The 17818-nt window shown below is 41.1% G+C and overlaps 1 protein-coding gene across 5 annotated transcripts in view; it reads left to right on the top strand.

The window, feature by feature from the left end:
* The window catches only part of vdr (vitamin D receptor), a 211944-nt gene that overhangs the window by 107734 nt on the left and 86392 nt on the right, over positions 1-17818 (top strand). Inside the window, exon 1 of one of the 5 annotated variants that reach the window (XM_008103513.3) lies at positions 6308-6885. The exons of the other annotated variants lie outside the window; for them this stretch is intronic. The gene's annotated coding sequence lies outside the window, so the exon portion shown is untranslated. Of the gene's footprint in view, positions 1-6307; positions 6886-17818 lie in introns of those variants that run through there. 5 annotated transcript variants of the gene reach the window in all.

Genomic DNA, 17818 nt, shown 5'->3' with positions numbered 1-17818 from the left:
TTTATACATAGGCAACTATTTGATGCCTTAAAAACAATGTACAATTTAAATGAACATTTAAATAGAATAATAAAATACATTTAAACAATTGGAAACATTTAAAACAATACAATCACAATTAATCACGTAACCCACAAGTGTAATCCGGGAAGTTCCTATAGGCATTGCACGTTATTTCATATCTATTGCACAAGTTCTCCAAAGGCTTTGTCACAAACCATGTTTTCAGCCTCTTATGGAAGGTCAAGAGGGAGGGGGCTTATCCCTGGGGAGGGAGTTCCATAGCTGAGGGGCCACCATTGCGAAGGCCTTGTCTCTCATTCCCGCTGATCGCGCCTACGAAGAAGGTGGGACCAAGAGCAGGGCCTCCCCAGATGATCTTAAACTCTGAGACAGTTCATAGAGGGAGATACGTTTGGAAAGGTAAGCTGGGCCAGAACCATTTAGGGCTTTATAGGCTAAAGCCAGCACTTTGAATTGTGCTCAATAGCAGACTGGTAGCCAGTAGAGCTGATGTAACAGCAAGGTTGTGTGTTCCCTGTACGCTGCTCCGGCGAGCAATCTGGCTGCTGCCCGTTGGACCATTTGAAGCTTCTGAACAGTCTTCAAAGTCAACCCCACATATAGGGGTAGTCTATTCAGGATGTAACCAGAGTGTAGACTACCTTGGCCAAGTTAGACTTCCCAAGGTATGGGCGCAACTGGTGCACAAGTTTTAATTATGGAATGCTACCCTGGCCACGGCCGAAACCTGGGGTTCCAGGCTCAGCGATGAGTCCAAGAAAACTCTCAAGCTGCGAACCTGTGTCTTTATGCTGCATTCTGAATATATAAGTGGATATGAACATGCCATGTTAGGTTAGGTTAGGTTAGGATGGGATGGCACAGCTAGTGCAGCAATCGTGGCTAGCCAAAACTACTGGGTGCCACTTAAGAGATTTCTGGTGACTGTGAGCACCTCTGGAATTAGGAAATGTAGTCTTATTCAGGTTGAATACCATATCCCTGAACGAATAACGATCTTAAGTTACTTCAATTAATGTGTATGACTGTGACCATTGCAAGAGAGAGAGAGAGAGAGAGAGAGAGAGAGAGAGAGAGAGAGAGAGAGAGAGAGAGAGAGAGAGGCTCTATCAATATACAATATATATACAATATACAATATGCTATATACAGAATCTTCAGGCCAAAATCTAAGCATTAAAACCACTCTTTAGATTATGTTGATCTGTTTTGAGCATGGTTGGCACCTCCTCCTCCTCCTGTTAGCTCTATAGGTTCTGAAGAGAAGAGTATGTGAAACAAACCTATGTCAAGACTGCCTCTTGAGAGGAGAGCTTCTTTGAGAATTTCCATGGTCCTGCAAGTTCTCAAATGTCATGGTAGCAAATCTTGCAAGAGATTTGAGGCAGGCTTTGTATAGGCCTGCCTCATGTTTACCAGCCAATCTTGAGTCAGTTAGGCATTTGAGACAGTTGTCCTATTTTTTAGAGATATCTGGAAGCCCTAATTCAGTGGGTCTCTCCTAGTTGAGACTAGTAATTAGATTTAGACCCCCGATTTTAAACATTTTATTGCCATGTTTCTATTTGTGTCTTTCCACAGGTTAATAATGCTGCTTTCCTGGCAAACGTTTGACCTGGGACTTTAAAGCACAGAAACCTTTTATATCTATTAAGAGCTAAAAATAGCAGAATGGTAGTTTGGACTGTAATTTGTTAGACTTCAATTGCCCATATCCGATAAGATTTATTTTTATAGAACATAATTTGTTTCTCTTCAAAAACAATGTTGACCATGGTGTACACTCTCACTAGTTGCAGAATGCAATAGCTGAGCAAGCCTTGAACCTAAACCAATTTTAGCTATTAGCTTTCAGCAAACCCTTGGACAAATTGTTTTATCTCTGTCTTCAAGTTTCTGATTTTTCCATGTTTATTTTTCCAGGCTGTCAACCCTAAGAGCTCCTAATCTTGTAACACTGTGACTCCCAAAGTGTCTAAGGATCTATCACTTCTCAGTCTCTTTAACAAATTGTAGCACATTTTCCAAATCAAAGCAGAGCACCTTTTGATGCTATGAAATTCTGTTATATACAGTTTATTTGTCCCAAAAGTTACAACTTTTATTTCACTCATTTTTAAAGTGAAAAGGGGGGCCAGAGGAAGGGGACTTAGAGATAGCTGCAAAAAATGTTTGGTCTTTGAATTGTGTTTCTTGACCTTTTGGCATAGAACTAGTTTTCAAAGATTTCTTTTCTCTGTGTGTTTCCTTCTTCTTGATATTTGGGCAGACTTTCCTTTATACCAGTGGTTCTCAACCTGGGGTCCCCAAATGTTTTTGGCCTACAATTCCCAGAAATCCCAGCCAGTCAGATACTGTCAGAGAAGGATTGTCAGATATTTCATGGAGGCAGCAATACTTTTCAATAAGTGATCATGAACACACTACCTATGCACAACCAAATGCTTCCCAGCTCTCATAGACACATATCAATATCTCTTAAAATTTCTCAGATAACTTTGCTTTCTCAATTCCTACTTCCAACTGTGCAGGTCAGTGTCTTCTGGACACTTGCTTCACTAAAGATATCTCAGAACCTGAAGGAGAAATGCACAAACGAAAGCTGAACTTGAGTCTGTGAAATGAGTTCTAGAACATTGCTCACACACACACCATCCTTGGCTGCCACCTTTTTCTTGAAGGTAGCTGGTGATTCCAACTTCCTCTTTCATCTCCCCCTTCTTTATTGTGGCACCAGATAGATAAGTGTGTGTATTTGTGTGAATACACATTCACACAGACACACAAAACTCTTGGATATCAGTCAATTTTATTTTCTGTGAGTTAGGAGAAGAATGCTGCCTAGCTTGGAGAGCAACAACCCAGGTCCTAGTTAGAATCTGTAATAATGGGGGATCAGATTTTTATAGTCCAGTGGAGTATCATTATCTGAATGATCAACTCCAGAGCTCAACTCCCTGTTAGGTCATGAAAATTCACTTGTTTACCATAGGCAAGTCACACACTCTCAGCTCAAGAGGAAGCCTGCAGCTCCTATAAAAAATCTTGCCACGAAAACCTTATGGGAAGCTTACCACAAGTCAGAGTTGCCTTGAAAAACTATGCAGTACTGATAGAAAATGTGACAGAGCTGAACTTGTTGTTAAATGGCAAGCTGGTATTTGCCATCATGTTCAATAGATGCAAATGGGGATGGTTTCTGTTTACTTTTTTGAATCCAAATGTTGAAGGGGAGAGACTGTGTTTTGAATAGCTTAAAGCCATTACATTTACTTCGGGGAATGAGAACGCCATTCCAGCATCCAGTTTCTCACAGCAATCGTCTCCATACTTTAGAAAGGCCAAAAATGGGGTATGAAGGTGACAGTTCGCTCCCATTCTTGCCCTCCAACTATCCAGTGGCACCAGAGGCAGTTCAACCGCGAGGCCATTTGGCACTTGCGTCTGGTGCCATAATCCCGGGGGCGCAGTTGAGGTGCCACCGCTTGTACACCCCACCTCCTTCTCCTTCGGGCATTCTCAGCCTGGGCCCGCCCCACCTGCCTTCGACCTGGGCCCTACTGTGCGGCAGCTCCACTCTTCCTCCTGCTGCCACCGCCATCGCGGACCCGGGCCGTGCTCCCTACAGGAAAAAAGCATGGGCGATGGACCTGTGCGTGCACCCAGGGCTTCCAATCGCCCACGTGGAGAGGGGCGAGTGGGAACCCTGTGGGCCTTCTGTCTCCATGGCGCTGCGCGGAGTGGCCTAGGCAGGCCGGGAGCACGGCCCAGGTCCGCGATGGCGGCAGCAGCAGGAGGAAGAGTGGAGCCGTTGGCAGGGGCGGTTCAACCATTAGGCGAAGTATGCGGTTGCTGAAGGCACCATCCTCTAGGGGGCGCCGTTGAGGCACCTCCGCCCAAGCGCGCCCTATATCCCAGTTCAATGTTTGGTGCTAAATTTGCAAATATAGTAATTCCTACATAGCATTACTATGTAATGAACTGCTTTTACTGTTGATTTGTTATGAAACATGATGTTTTGATGCTTAATTTGTAAAATCATAATGTAATTTGGTGTTTAATAGGCTTTTCCTTAATTCCTCCTTATTATCCTACATTTTTGCTTATCCAACGCTTTTATTTTTCAGTGATTGGTTGGGGGGGGGGGGGGTGCCAAAATTCTGTTTGCTTATACTTGAAAATTACCTAGGGCCAGCCCTGTCTGCCGGAACAAAACGGAGCTGGGCCAGTGTGGCCGCCTTCGGGCTGTGGTCCCCTTCGTGGCCTGGTCTGGGGCCAGGCCCGCCTTAACCCTATGGCAGACATCCTCAGAGGTTGTGAGGTCTGTTGGAAGGTAGGTAAGTGGGGTTTATATATCCATGGAAAGTCCAGGGTGGGAGAAAGAGCTCTTGTCTGTTTGAGGCTAGTGTGAATGTTTCAATTGGTCAGCTTGATTAGCATTTAATGGCCTTGCAGATTCAATGCCTGGCTGCTTCCTCCCTGGGGGCATCCTTGGTTGGGAGGTGTTAGCTGGCTCTGATTGTTTCCTTTCTGGATTTCCCCTGTTTTCAGAGTGTTGTTCTTTATTTAGGCTTTTCCTTAATCCCTCCTTATTATCCAACATTTTCACTTATCCAACACTTTTATTTTTCAGTGATTGGTTGGGGGGGGGGGGGGCAAAATTCTGTTCACCTACACTTGAAAATTACCTTGTGCCGGGCCTGAGTGGCACTATGCCTCTCAAGTTGCCATTATATGCCACTAACTGAACTCCCCTCCATGAAGGTACACTTTTTCAAATTTTCCTGTGTATTGGCTATCACTATACCTTATGGCAATACAATGAACTTTGAATTGCCTAAAAAATTACTTCCCAATAAATTACTTTTCTTTTTCCATCAAATGCCAGCCTAATTGAATAATTGAATATCTGTGAGCATGTATATTATGTGTAGAAAGCTGGAGTGATAGAGTAGTGAAGAGAGAGCATTAAGGTAGGATCATAAAATAGCTGGCATTGGGTGGAGTGAAGTAGACTGGATTACTTTCTCCTAATACAAATCAGCAAAACTCGAGAGACTATGAGTGGACATGGACTCAGGATGAAAGAACCGTGTTCGTGTTAGGTACAGGGAATCAGGCAATGCCGCTGAAGAAGAGAGTATGTGTATGTGTGTATGTGGCACAAGCATCCGCTTACACAGACAGTCCCTGGTCTCGACAAACTGGCTATAATTCCAGGTGCTGTGGAGCCACCAAGTCACTCTCTCCAAGGACATTCCAGGTTACAGTGAGCACATTCCAGTGTTGCTTTCCCTGTCCATTTGCATGATCCCACCCACTGCCTCTCCCTTAACTTTTTCCTATTCTTTGCTATGGCACACAGCAAAAAGAGGAACTGATTAGCAACTGAACATACTGGAGAGGTTTGGGGAGAATTCACCAAGATTTATAGGAGTTGTAGGGACTGGGATGTATAGTCCACCTGAAATCTAAGAGCACTCTAAACCCCACAAATGATAGACCTGAACTAACTTGGCACACAGACCCAACATGGCCAACTGTGAATCCTGACAGGTGTTCCAGGAAGATTGTCCTGGGAATCTGGGAATTGTAGTTCACCCTTATCCAAAGAACATCAGATGACGGATCTGGGCCAAATTTGGCACACAGACCCAACATGGCAAATTGAATACTGGGGGAGTTTTGGGAGAGTTGACCCAAGATTTTGGGAAATTGTAGTTCACCCACATCCTTATGCATTTTCTAATGGGAGTATTAATAAAAAACAACAGGGAAGACTGAGTATTTTTCTAAGAAATAGCATAACATATGACCAAACTGATATTACCTAACATCCAAAAACAAACAATGCCCTTTTCAAATGACCGGCATCGCTGGATACCCAAGCTAGTATATATATAAAGTAGTAGAGATGTAGTCTGCTGCATCCTTTAGCTTGATGCTAGCTACTCTTGGGAAAGGGCGGGATATGAATAAGTAAGCCAACTTCTTAGGTTGGCAAGTGATTAAACAGAAAAAGGAAGGAATATTGCATTGCAAAATAAACTTGTTTAAACTGGTTGTAGCATGGCTTGCAGATTTCAGTAAGTGACTAATGCTTTCTCTGAGGATTCTTTGTTAAGTGCTGGATGTTGACAGCTGATGTGAAGTTAGGTAGTTACATCTCCTTTGGCTTGGACACAGCACATCAGAGGATTTTGTGGATTCATATGTCATGCAAAGTATGTCTTAGAGTCGCTATCCGGTGTACATTTACTGGGAACCGAGACCCACTGAATTCGGGACTTATTTCTGAGTAAATGTGGTCGAGACTGTTTGCCTACTTCTTGAAGAGAGTTTGTCAAAAGTATACATAAAGCTTACAGATAGTATATCAAGAGCAAAAAGGTTTCCCAGGTGCAGTCATCAAGGCTGAAAGAACTGCTTTACCTTATATTTTGAAATTATGTATGTGCATATGCTTTTCCAGAGCATAGTTTTCTTCTGCTTAGAAATGACAAATTAGCAGGCTGCAAAATATACAAGTGCTGTGGGTGTATGCCTTCACGATCAGGAGGGGTGACACTCTGATAATGCTCATTATTTAAGTGGAAAGATAAAACTCCTGCTCCAAAGGTGTCTTTGAGTATAACAGAATCAGATTAACTTCTCCGGGGTTATTGGAACTGCTAGAAAAGGAGTCAGCAGCTGGAATCTGGTGCGTTGTGCCTGTGAGTCACATGACTGCAGTCCTACCAAAGAGTCTAAATTGTTGTCAGTTCACTAGTTGGCTCAACCCAGTCATTCGCTGACGGCACAGACCTTGGCAGCTTGGATCTTCTGTAGCTAGAGGTGCTTTGGGCAAACAAGAACTGCCGGGTAAGTTGGCTGCCCAGTTCTCTACACTGGCTTTATCCTTAGATTAGCTTCCTGGCTCCAGCCTAAGTACTTAAAAGTTTAGCAAAAACTCAGCTGATTTTCCATTGTGGTCACTGTGTGTTCGCATTTTGGGGCTCAGACAAAAAGTAGTAATCTTTCTAAATCTTTTTAAAAGGTAGACAGGTTATTTTTAAGTTTTTCTAATTTGTTCACATATATTTCAATACCTCTGCAAATCAACTCTTTGCTTGCTTATAAAATAAAAGTCATTTACATTTTCCTCTTTGTAGATTTTAACTTAATTTACTTTTCCCTCAGAATAGCTACAGACAAATCTTTTTTGTGTCTTAAACACTTTCCCTTTTAAAGTCTGCCTTTATTGATCTGATGGGAGAAATTAGTTTCCCAAAAAATGAATTATAGTTCTCACAATCTCTTTCAAGTACTTCGTACATTGTGGTAGTCACAACCATTATCATTTAGTATAGAGTAGTTAGCACCATTATTGACTTGGTGTGAACTTTTTTCATTTGTTTTGGTCTTGTTGTTCCTAAGGGAAAGTACCATATTTCAAATTGGTGATTAAAGTAGGAAGCGGGTATGTATATTAAAAGCAATTCAAATGTGCTTAGGATTTAAGTTTAGAAATAGTTTTGTTTCTTTTTGCTATAAGAAAATATTACATATGTGTTCTGCCAGATGAAATGTATGTTAGTTGAGTGCCTCTCAGTCCAGTTAGAGAGAATGGAAGACTACCAAAATGAATTGGTTCTCTTCTAAGAAACCCCTTATAGATGTGGATCACTTGCCTTGCAAATAGGATAACAATTTACTTCTTTGTAAGCTCTGCAGATCTGTAAAAAAAACCCCAAACAACCCTATAAATTTATACATAACATGAGCTGTATTATTCAGTGACTTCAGTGAGTTTATTTTATCTCATTTCTTTCTTTTTCTTTGAGGCTTAGGGACGTATATGAAAACATTATGTTAACATTTAGGGGTAATATAATTTTTTCATTGCAATTCACAAACTGGAATAATCAGTTTGTACAATGCAGGAGTTAGCACTATGGCCTTGCTAAATTGATATTAGGTCAATTTGTGACAACATGTATGAGAAAGTTGATTAAAGGACATTTGAATAATGTGTCTATTATAAATGTGAATATGTAGATGAAATGTGAGTGATAAAACTTAAGTGTGCTTTGAAGAAATTGTTTGAAAGACTATAATGTTTCATAACAACAGATCCCAATTCGTCTGTGTCTGTCCTAGTAACATTCCTATACCATGCTTCGGAAATTGACTTCATACTCAAACAAAATTGAGTTGAAATACCTAAGCTTTATAGATTTGAACTCTAGTGTTGCTGCCAAGAGTGGAAAACATTTACAGTTGGCTATTGGAACAGTAAAGCTCAGGTTTTTTTTCTGAGCTGTAGTAATAAGGACTCATCTGTTTTGCTGAGACTGGCAGGCATAACTACGGTAGAGTGTGCTGTTGTGCAAGAACAGAGCTCAGGATTTGGTTTTAAATGATACTGAGGCAGTTGACAAAATCAGAATTGTTTGCTGTTTCAGTCTAAATCACAGTTCAGAAAACAGTTTGCTGTGGTACTTTATTTGCCTTTTTCTCTGTTTTCTTCCTTTTCTTGACTCAATAAACTGTTAACGCATAAGGCCTGTTTTATGGTTAGTATGCTTATATGTGGAGCCCCCGATTGTGCAGTGGATTAAACCGCTGAGCTGCTGAAATTGCTGACTGAAAGGTTGGCGGTTCGAATTTGGGGAGTGGGGTGAGCACCCGCTGTTAGCCCCAGCTTCTGCCAACCTAGCAGTTCGAAAACATGCAAATATGTCAATAGGTACCGCTCTGGCAGGAAGGTAATGGCTCTCCATGCAGTCGTACTGGCCACATGACTTTGGACAATGCCGACTCTTCGGCTTAGAAATGGATATGAGCACCAACCCCCAGAGTCAGACACAAGTAGACTTAATGTAAGGGAAAAACCTTTACCTACCTTTACCCTTCTGCTTATATAAGGACTTTGTAGATATTTGCCATCCCATTTTTCCCAGGGTTCTGAGTCTCAGGGCAACTTACTAAATTATAACAGTTATAGATAGAAACTCTCATCAGTAAAAAGAGAGAAATAGACAGTCCCCGAGCTACAAACATCTGTTTTACAAATGACTCATAGTTAAAAACGGGATTGAGACAACAGGAAGTGAGAGAAAGCTACCCCTCGGAAATAAAAGTCACTGCTGAAATAGTTATCATGGGGAAAGAGTGTTTCCACTGAAGCTTTGCTCTGGATATGGCTTCACATTGACCAGTGGTTCTCAACCTGTGGGTACCCAGGTGTTTTGGTCTACAACTCCCAGAAATCCCAGCCAGTTTACCAGTTGTTGGGATTTCTGGGAGTTGAAGACCAAAACATCTGGGGACCCACAGGTTAAGAACCACTGGCATAGACCTTAACATCCCATGCCCTCACACCTACCATGCTAATACAGATAAAACATGTATACTGCTGTATGTAACAGATTCTTTGTGAAGGAAAAAGACATCTGTTGACAAAATGCTCAGCAGTTTCTTTCAGAATTGATTCGCTTCAAACTGTTCAGAAGCTAAACCTTCTTCTGATTCTAGAAGGAATTTGTAAGCTGTCTTTGAAGAAGGATTTTGAAGGTAATGGTGGCATTGCTGTGACAAATGAAATTGAGTAGATTGATCCAGGCCTAATAAGGGTATAGTAGGAGAGTAGTCAATAGAAGACATGAGGTTAGGGAACCCAAAAGTTTCATAGTAAAGAGCCTTCAGTGTATAATTGGCAACCTCTTTAAGAGATTGAAGCTGATAAGAGAAAATAGAAAGGGCATATACAGTAGAGTCTCACTTATCCAACATAAACGGGCCGGCAGAATGTTGGATAAGTTAATATGTTGGATAATAAGGAGGGATTAAGGAAAAGCTTATTAAACATCAAATTAGGTTATGGTTTTACAAATTAAGCACCCAAACATCATGTTATACAACATATTTGACAGAAAAAGTAGTTCAATACGCAGTAATGCTATGTAGTAATTACTGTATTTACAAATTTAGCACCAAAATATCACAATGTATTGAAAACATTGATTACAAAAATGTGTTGGATAATCCAGAACGTTGGATAAGCGAATGTTGGATAAGTGAGACTCTACTGTATATAGAAAAAAGAAGACATGATAGCAGTAGGAGACAAAAATAAACTTTGCTTTTCCTCCAAGATAGCTATTACATAGAGGTCCTTGGCAAGCTCTCCCTCTTGATTTCCAGGGAGTTTCCAGTACTCATGAAAATGAGACCTGCTTGTGTGCCCCACGGTTTGTTCAGATACGATTTACTTCAGATCTCTCTCTATGTAGCTGATTATCTTAGTCAAAGATTTTCGGTTGAGGAAGGATGATGATATTTGCAACAGCTGAAGACAATTTGAGGATTTCATTGCATCATATGTTGCACAGTGCACATCTTTTTTCTCCCAATGCCATTAAATAGTCAAATAAGATTGTAGGCTTTGAAAATATGTAGGAGCATTTTTATCAGGCTCAGGTTACATGTAGCATAAGCAGACCTGTTGGAGTAAACCTTCATTTAAATTGGTTCTCAACATGTGGATCCCCAGATGTTTTGGCCTTCAACTCCCAGAAATCCTAACAGCTGGTAAACTGACTGGGATTTCAGGGAGTTGTAGGCCAAAACACCTGGGGACCCACAGGTTGAGAGGGTAAAGGTAAAGGTTTTCCCCTGACATTAAGCCAAGTTGTGTCTGACTCTGGGGGTTGGTGCTCATCTCCATTTCTAAGCCGAAGAGCCGGCGTTGTCCATAGACACCTTCAAGGTCATGTGGCCGGCATGACTGCATGGAGCACCGTTACCTTCCCGCTGGAGCGGTACCTATTGATCTACTCACATTTGCATGTTTTCAAACTGCTAGGCTGGCAGAAGCTGGGGCTAACAGCGGGTGCTCACTCCGCTCCCCAGATTCCAAACTGCGACCTTTCGGTCCACAAGTTCAGCAGCTCAGCAGTTTAACATGCTGTGCTACCAGGGGCTGATTTAAATCATACCTGAAGAGCTGAGGGTACAACACACTGATTTGAAGAAAAATCAATGTAGAGGGAAGATGCATCAAAAGAAGGAGCTAAACATAACTTTCTATGAGAGTTCAGTTCAGTTAGCTTGCACAGTCCTTTTGTCATTAAGTTTGGACTTGCTTTATATATGACGGGGAGTATCCTGTTACAAATGGTTGGCTACTGTACGTGTCAGCTTCAGAAACGAAAATGGACATATATAAAGTCACTAGCTGTGCCCGGCCAAGCGTTGCTGTGGCGAAGTATGGTGAGACTGTACTGTATATTGATAATCTTATATTATCTGCTTAGAACTGGATTATATGAGGCTCCTTCTACAGAGCTGAATACAATGCACACTGAAGTGGATTATATGGCAGTGTGGAGTCAAGATAATCCAGTTCAAAGCAGATAATATAAGATTCTAAATGAGTTATATAGCTGTGTGGAAGGGCCTTGAGTCTACACTGCCATATAATCCAGTGCAAATTAGATAATATGTGGAAGAGGCCTAAGTGAGGCCTAAGTCTGCCTGTCCCCTGGGCTGAGTAGGTTGCTAGGAGACCAAGTGGGCGGAGCTTAGCCTTCGAACTTGCAGCAATTGGATAAAAACAATTATTCCTCTCCGTCTAATTAGAACTTCATTTTTCTTTTCTTTTTGTTGTATCAACCTAGAGCCGTGGATGATGGGTTGTGTTGTCAGATTTCGAGGTTGGGGGACCTATAGTTTTGTTGTTTTGCCCGGTGCCCTGATTCCATCACTCTTTTATATATATAGATGAGCAGCCACCCTTCTTTTGAACTACCTTCAGTTCTCTGAATCTGCCTGTATCCTCTTATCTACATTCCTGGAAAAACTAAGCAACTGTTATTGTTTTTGTTCTGCTCTCCCATCTAGCTGACTTCTTGTGCTCTACCTTGCTGTTTTGTTTGGTGTTTAACTATAGCATACTGCTGAAATGACCCGTAGCAGATTTCCCATGAACTAGTGTTAGAAATCTTTTGCCAAAGAATCCCCAAAGAAACACCTTTGTGTAAATGAGATTGGTGAATTGCATAAATATAGATCCATTTCAGTGTATGGCTGCAAATATAAAGCTAGGAAAATGATTAAGAAGGGAATGAACGGCTTTAACCGTTATGTCAATATTTAACCAGTGAATAATTACGTTGGTGTGGCATCCCCACCCCTGTACCCTGCTTTGGTCCCTACAGTGTGTATAACAAAGATGTCCATAAACAGAAATTATACATTGACCTAAATTAAACCCCAAGAACTACTTCTTTGTTGACTCTCAAAATAGTTCCCCTCAACCTTGGTTCTCCACCCTAGCACGGCAGTAAAATCTTCGAATATTCTGTTCACAACATGTGTATTTTGGCTAAGAATATGAAGAGAAGAAAGCCTCAATGAACAGTCTGTCCACAGATCCACTGGTGTCCTAATATGTTTAGATTTTCATCTCCATTTCATGCTGTCCACTGAGAGACATGTATTATACTTGTAGTAAATATATATTTTCCCCACAAAATCTGAATCTGTACTAAATAGCCAACTGAAAGATATGGCCTTGTTACACTATATAGGTATTCAGGGTGGACAAGACATGGCCCATACAATGTTGTGGCACTTTAGTTCAGTGGTTCTCAACCTGGGGTCCCCAGATGTTTTTGGCCTTCAACTCCTAGAAATCCTAACAGCTGGTAAACTGGCTGGGATTTCTGGGAGTTGTAGGCCAAAATACCTGGGGACCTATAGGTTGAGAACCACTGCTTTAGTTCCTGTGGTCCCTCACCATTGGTTACGCTGCTTGGAGGCTGATGGGAACTGCAGTTCAACATCATCTGGAAATCCATGCCTTCCTGTCTTATCTATACTCACACCTTATGGCTTTAAAATATTATTTACTGATTTAATCCTACACTTGCCTGTTCATTTTAATGGAAGCACTTTTCATTTTCTTACCCTGTGATCTGACCCCTATGTCACACAATAGTATTTGATGTAGTCATCAGTAAGACTGCTTTTCTGTTTTTTCCTACTATACCAACTGCCTATACATTATATTTCTTCTGCCACTTGAAAAACAGGACCACATTTTAATCCAAAATCAAGCCTTTTAGGTTTGTATTAAAAATTTACCCTACTTCTCTTTTTTAGACATTTTGCTTTGCCTGCACCTAGACTAACAATATTCCAAGAATGTGGTTTACTTTAATATTTTAATTTTAATGATGCTAGCATATTCTCTTTCATCATGGTTAGCATATTTTTAGGATTTATCTTAGAACCCAACTTAGGCATCAGTTCCAAAAAGATATTGCCAGAGTAGGTAAGCTTTTCCTCTGTAAGAGACTGGATCTCATCCACTGAAAGAACACAGGGGAGCTGTAAGTGAAAGGAGATCCATTGCTTTGTGAGCATGTTAGGACAGTTGTTTTGTGAGTTTCAGTGCAAGGATTAGAGACAGCCTAATTATATATGAATAAATGGAGAATTCTTGACAGTGTGCTGTGAATTGTTCTTTAAACATGCTCTGTCTCTTTCTACCTTGAAGGGCATCAACCTATTATTAGCATGGGTTAGCTGTTGGAGTGATTTCTAGTGGGTCCAAATATTGGAAACACACTTGTCTCTCATGCAGCTAATGCACACATCATTTTGTGATTTATAAAATTTCTTTTGAATCCACCACACATATCCTGGTCTCTCTGTTTATATAATTATTTGTAAATAGGTTATATAACTCATGGTTGAGTGTTATACAGATGTTACTGAACTGCAACTTTCAGCAGCTGGGACTTGCAATTTGGCAACATCGGCATGGAGAGTAGAGCATTTCTCACCCTGATATAGATGGCTAATTTGTGTAGTCTTCTTGTATGGATAGAAGCTTGAGAAGCGCTTTCATGACCATTCCATGGTCATGTTGCTTCACAAAAGCCGGGGCAAGGAAGAAGTCAAGCTCAGTGGGACTGGCCATCTTCTCATAAGCCTTGAGTAGTCTTCACAGGCTGAGGCTTTAGAGGCAATAGTGTATTGCCATGCTGTGCAATCTCTGAAGTAAAGGTGCAGGGATGCACTTCCAGAAGCAGTGAGCCTTTAGTTAGTACATTTGAAGAGTTGATAAAACTCTTGACGTTGTCTTTTGGGATGAATATTCACTTCCTGGCTTATCCTGCAGTGCCTCTTATTTTTCTGTCTCTGCTGCGTTGGAGTTGTTCAATACTTTGTTTAATCTAAAATAGTGGAATAGTTGACATTAGTGCAAAAGCTGGGTTGCAGTTAAACGTCAAGAAAACCAAGATCATGGCAACTACACCTATTGATAACTGGCAAATAGAGAGAGAAAACGTGGAGGCAGTGACAGACTTTATATTTCTAGGCGCAAAGATCACTGCAGATGCAGATTGCAGCCAGGAAATCAGAAGACGTTTACTTCTTGGGAGGAGAGCAATGGTCAACCTTGACAAAATAGTGAAGAGCAGAGACATCACACTGGCAACGAAGGTCCGCATAGTCAAAGCAATGGTATTCCCCATAGTAACCTATGGATGCGAGAGCTGGGCCATAAGGAAGGCTGAGCGAAGGAAGATAGACGCTTTTGAACTCTGGTGCTGGAGGAAAATCCTGAGAGTGCCTTGGACCGCAAGAAGACCCAACCAGTCCATCCTCCAGGAAATAATGCCCGGCTGCTCACTGGAGGGAAGGATATTAGAGGCAAAGCTGAAGTATTTGGCCACATCATGAGGAGACAGGAAAGCCTGGAAAAGATCACGATGCTGGGGAAAATGGAAGGAAAAAGGAAGAGAGGCCGACCAAGGGCAAGATGGATGGACGGTTTCCTTGAAGTGACTGGGTTGACCTTGAAGGAACTGGGAGCGGTGACGGCCGACAGGGAGCTCTGGCGTGGACTGGTCCAAGAGGTCACGAAGAGTCTGAGACGACTAAACGACTGAGCAGCAGCAGCAGCAGTGACATTAGTGGTGTATTACAGACCACACCTGTTTTGTATGTCTGTATTCAGAGAGTTAAGTATCCTTTTCTCACATACTGTGGGTTTACATGCCCCTTGTTTGGCATCCATTGTACAAACTACTATTTCACACTTAAATCATAATTCAGGGTAATGGTTACTCACTCCTACATTAATCTAAATTCTAAAGCAAGACTTAAAGTAGCATAAGTCCAAGCACTAATTGTAGTCTGGATGGGAAGGCAATCCTGCTTGAAGAAAATGAGAACTGTACTTAATGTTAGTCCCAGCTGTGTGTGTGTTATCAATGTTTCTTTACAGACTGGCAGGCCTGTAGCCGGGGGGGGGGGGGGGGAGTTAGGGGTTCAACCCCCCCCCCCCCCTGAAACTTTTCAAGTTAAAAAAAACTGGTTTACTCATGAATTTTAACTGGTTAACCAAATCCCCATGCTAAGTCTATGAGACGCAAAAAATTAAGAGTCCCTCCAGGCACTATCTCAAGCAGATATTGACAGGTCTGTACCCGGGGGGGCGGGTGGGTCAGGGGTTCAACCCCCCCCCCCCAAATTTTCAAAACCCCTCCCGAAATTTTTTTCTGGCTATGGCCCTGCAGACTGGTGAATGGGGAAAAAACTTAACTACAGGGCTTTAAAAGGATATCATGAGGCTACCCTCCATAGAGAAGAGATGTGTTTGTGAAATCAACTGAATTACCATAGCAGCATCTACGTCATGTTGGTGTGAGAATCATTGTTTTTCCAAAGAAATAGTGGTTTGCAGAAGTAGTGGTTTCAAATAAGAAGTGGAAATCAAATACATTTCTTGCTGTTTTTGTGCTCCTGTAATTGAATCTCTTGTATATGTTTTTTAAATCGAGCTTCTGAAACATTTACATGGGTCACTAGCTTTAATGGCTAGAGCCAATCTTGTTTAATGTTGGCATAATGATCTGGAAAATGTAAATTAATGATGAACAGGTTTTTGTTTTGAAAATATATAGGCAAATTAAAAACTTATTTTTTTCCCCTTAAAAAATGTCTTTCAGCTGCTTGGGAATTAGAATTGTTCTTTTGGATTTCAAGGGAGAAGGGAACACAGTGCAACTCTTTTTAGCCTCAAAGAAACCTGTTCTGACCACTAAATGAAGAATGTATATAGGGAGAGAGTCTCATATGGGAACTGTGTTATGCAAGTGCTCTGAAATTGGTATCACTGATATCTGATCCCTCTCTTTTTTTGAGCAACGATTCCCATCAGGCTTTGCCCACAATGCTGGGATATGGCATTTTCTTACCTTTGCTTTTAGACCTTGGCTACAGGTTGTTCTCTACCAGGGTGTGCAGCTATTCAGTATCTAGCCTAGATATGTTTTTATAGCTTACGCTGAACTTGCTGACCAAAAGGTCAATGGTTCAATTCTGGGGAGTGGGATGAGCTCCCACTGTTAGCCCCAGCTTCTGCCAACCTAGCAGTTTGAAAACATACAAATGTGAGTAGATCAATAGGTACCGCTCCAGCGGGAAGGTAACGGCACTCCATGCAGTCATGCCGGCCACATGACTTTAGGGATGTCTATGGACAACACTAGCTCATCGGCTTAGAAATGGAGATGAGAACACTAACCCACAGAGTCAGACACAACTAGACTTAATGTCAGTGGAAAATGTTTACCTTTACCTTGTATAAATGTATCTTTGGGCTCTGGACCTGCTGTTCCACTGGAGAAATTAGGTGGCTTTTGTGTCAAACTCTAGTTCAAAGATTCTTAACCTTTTTTGTTCAACCACATACCCCTTCTAAGGATGTTGTAGCAGATAGATTATGGCCCTCAACATGCATGTTTTTAAATCAAATTGTAGGATTATTCAAAATTACATTTTATAACTTTCCAATTTTAGGTTTCAATACCTGATAACCTAACACAGTGTAACAACTACCTAACAGCTACTATAATTTCAAATGATGGATAAGCGTAAGTGATTTTTAAGATATACGACAGCTGTAATGTGATATTAAATTAATATTACTGTAAGTTATTGCATACATTCAAAATAAAGGAAATGTTGCATTTAAGTTACAGAAAATGAAGATAATAAGTTGATTTTCCCCCCAATTCAAGCTCACAGACTCCCTAAATATTTTCCACAGACTCCCCCAAGGGGTCCATAGACCCCTGGTTAATCACTTTAGGCTTTGTGATACAATTTCAAGCAAGATACATTTTTAGGCACATGCAACACGGGTCTAGAACAAGTGCAATGCCATGTGGGTGAAGGAGGGAAGGAAGGAGAATGCAGCGTGGTCAAGGTGAAGTACAGTAGTAAAAAAGTGAGAATGGACTCGGAGAACAGTGATATCTGTCCTGAAGATACGGAGAAAAAGCAGGAAGCAGTAGGCATTCTATGTGCTTTGGGGTGCACACAAGGTAATGAGGCTACTATAACCCATGTACTTTTGAAGTTTTAACAATGTCCCCTTTCCCATGACATAATGTGATACTATGATTCCACTTTAATTTCCATGGCTACATCCTATGCAATTCTGGGACTGGCAGTTTAGGGAGTGGAATCTAGAGTTCTCAACCAGAAAGCATTACAGTAGAGTCTCACTAATCCAAGCCATTTTTGTAGTCAATGTTTTCAATATATCGTGATATTTTGGTGCTAAATTCGTAAATACAGTAATTACAACATAACATTACTGCGTACTGAACTACTTTTTCTGTCAAATTTGTTGTATAACATGAAGTTTTGGTGCTTAATTTGTAAAATCATAACCTAATTTAATGTTTAATAGGCTTTTCCTTAATCCCTCCTTATTATCCAAATTATT

Source organism: Anolis carolinensis, unplaced genomic scaffold (genome assembly GCF_035594765.1).
Source record: "Anolis carolinensis isolate JA03-04 unplaced genomic scaffold, rAnoCar3.1.pri scaffold_20, whole genome shotgun sequence".
NCBI classification, from domain to species: Eukaryota; Metazoa; Chordata; class Lepidosauria; order Squamata; family Dactyloidae; genus Anolis; species Anolis carolinensis.
This window is presented reverse-complemented; position numbering and strand designations above follow the sequence as displayed.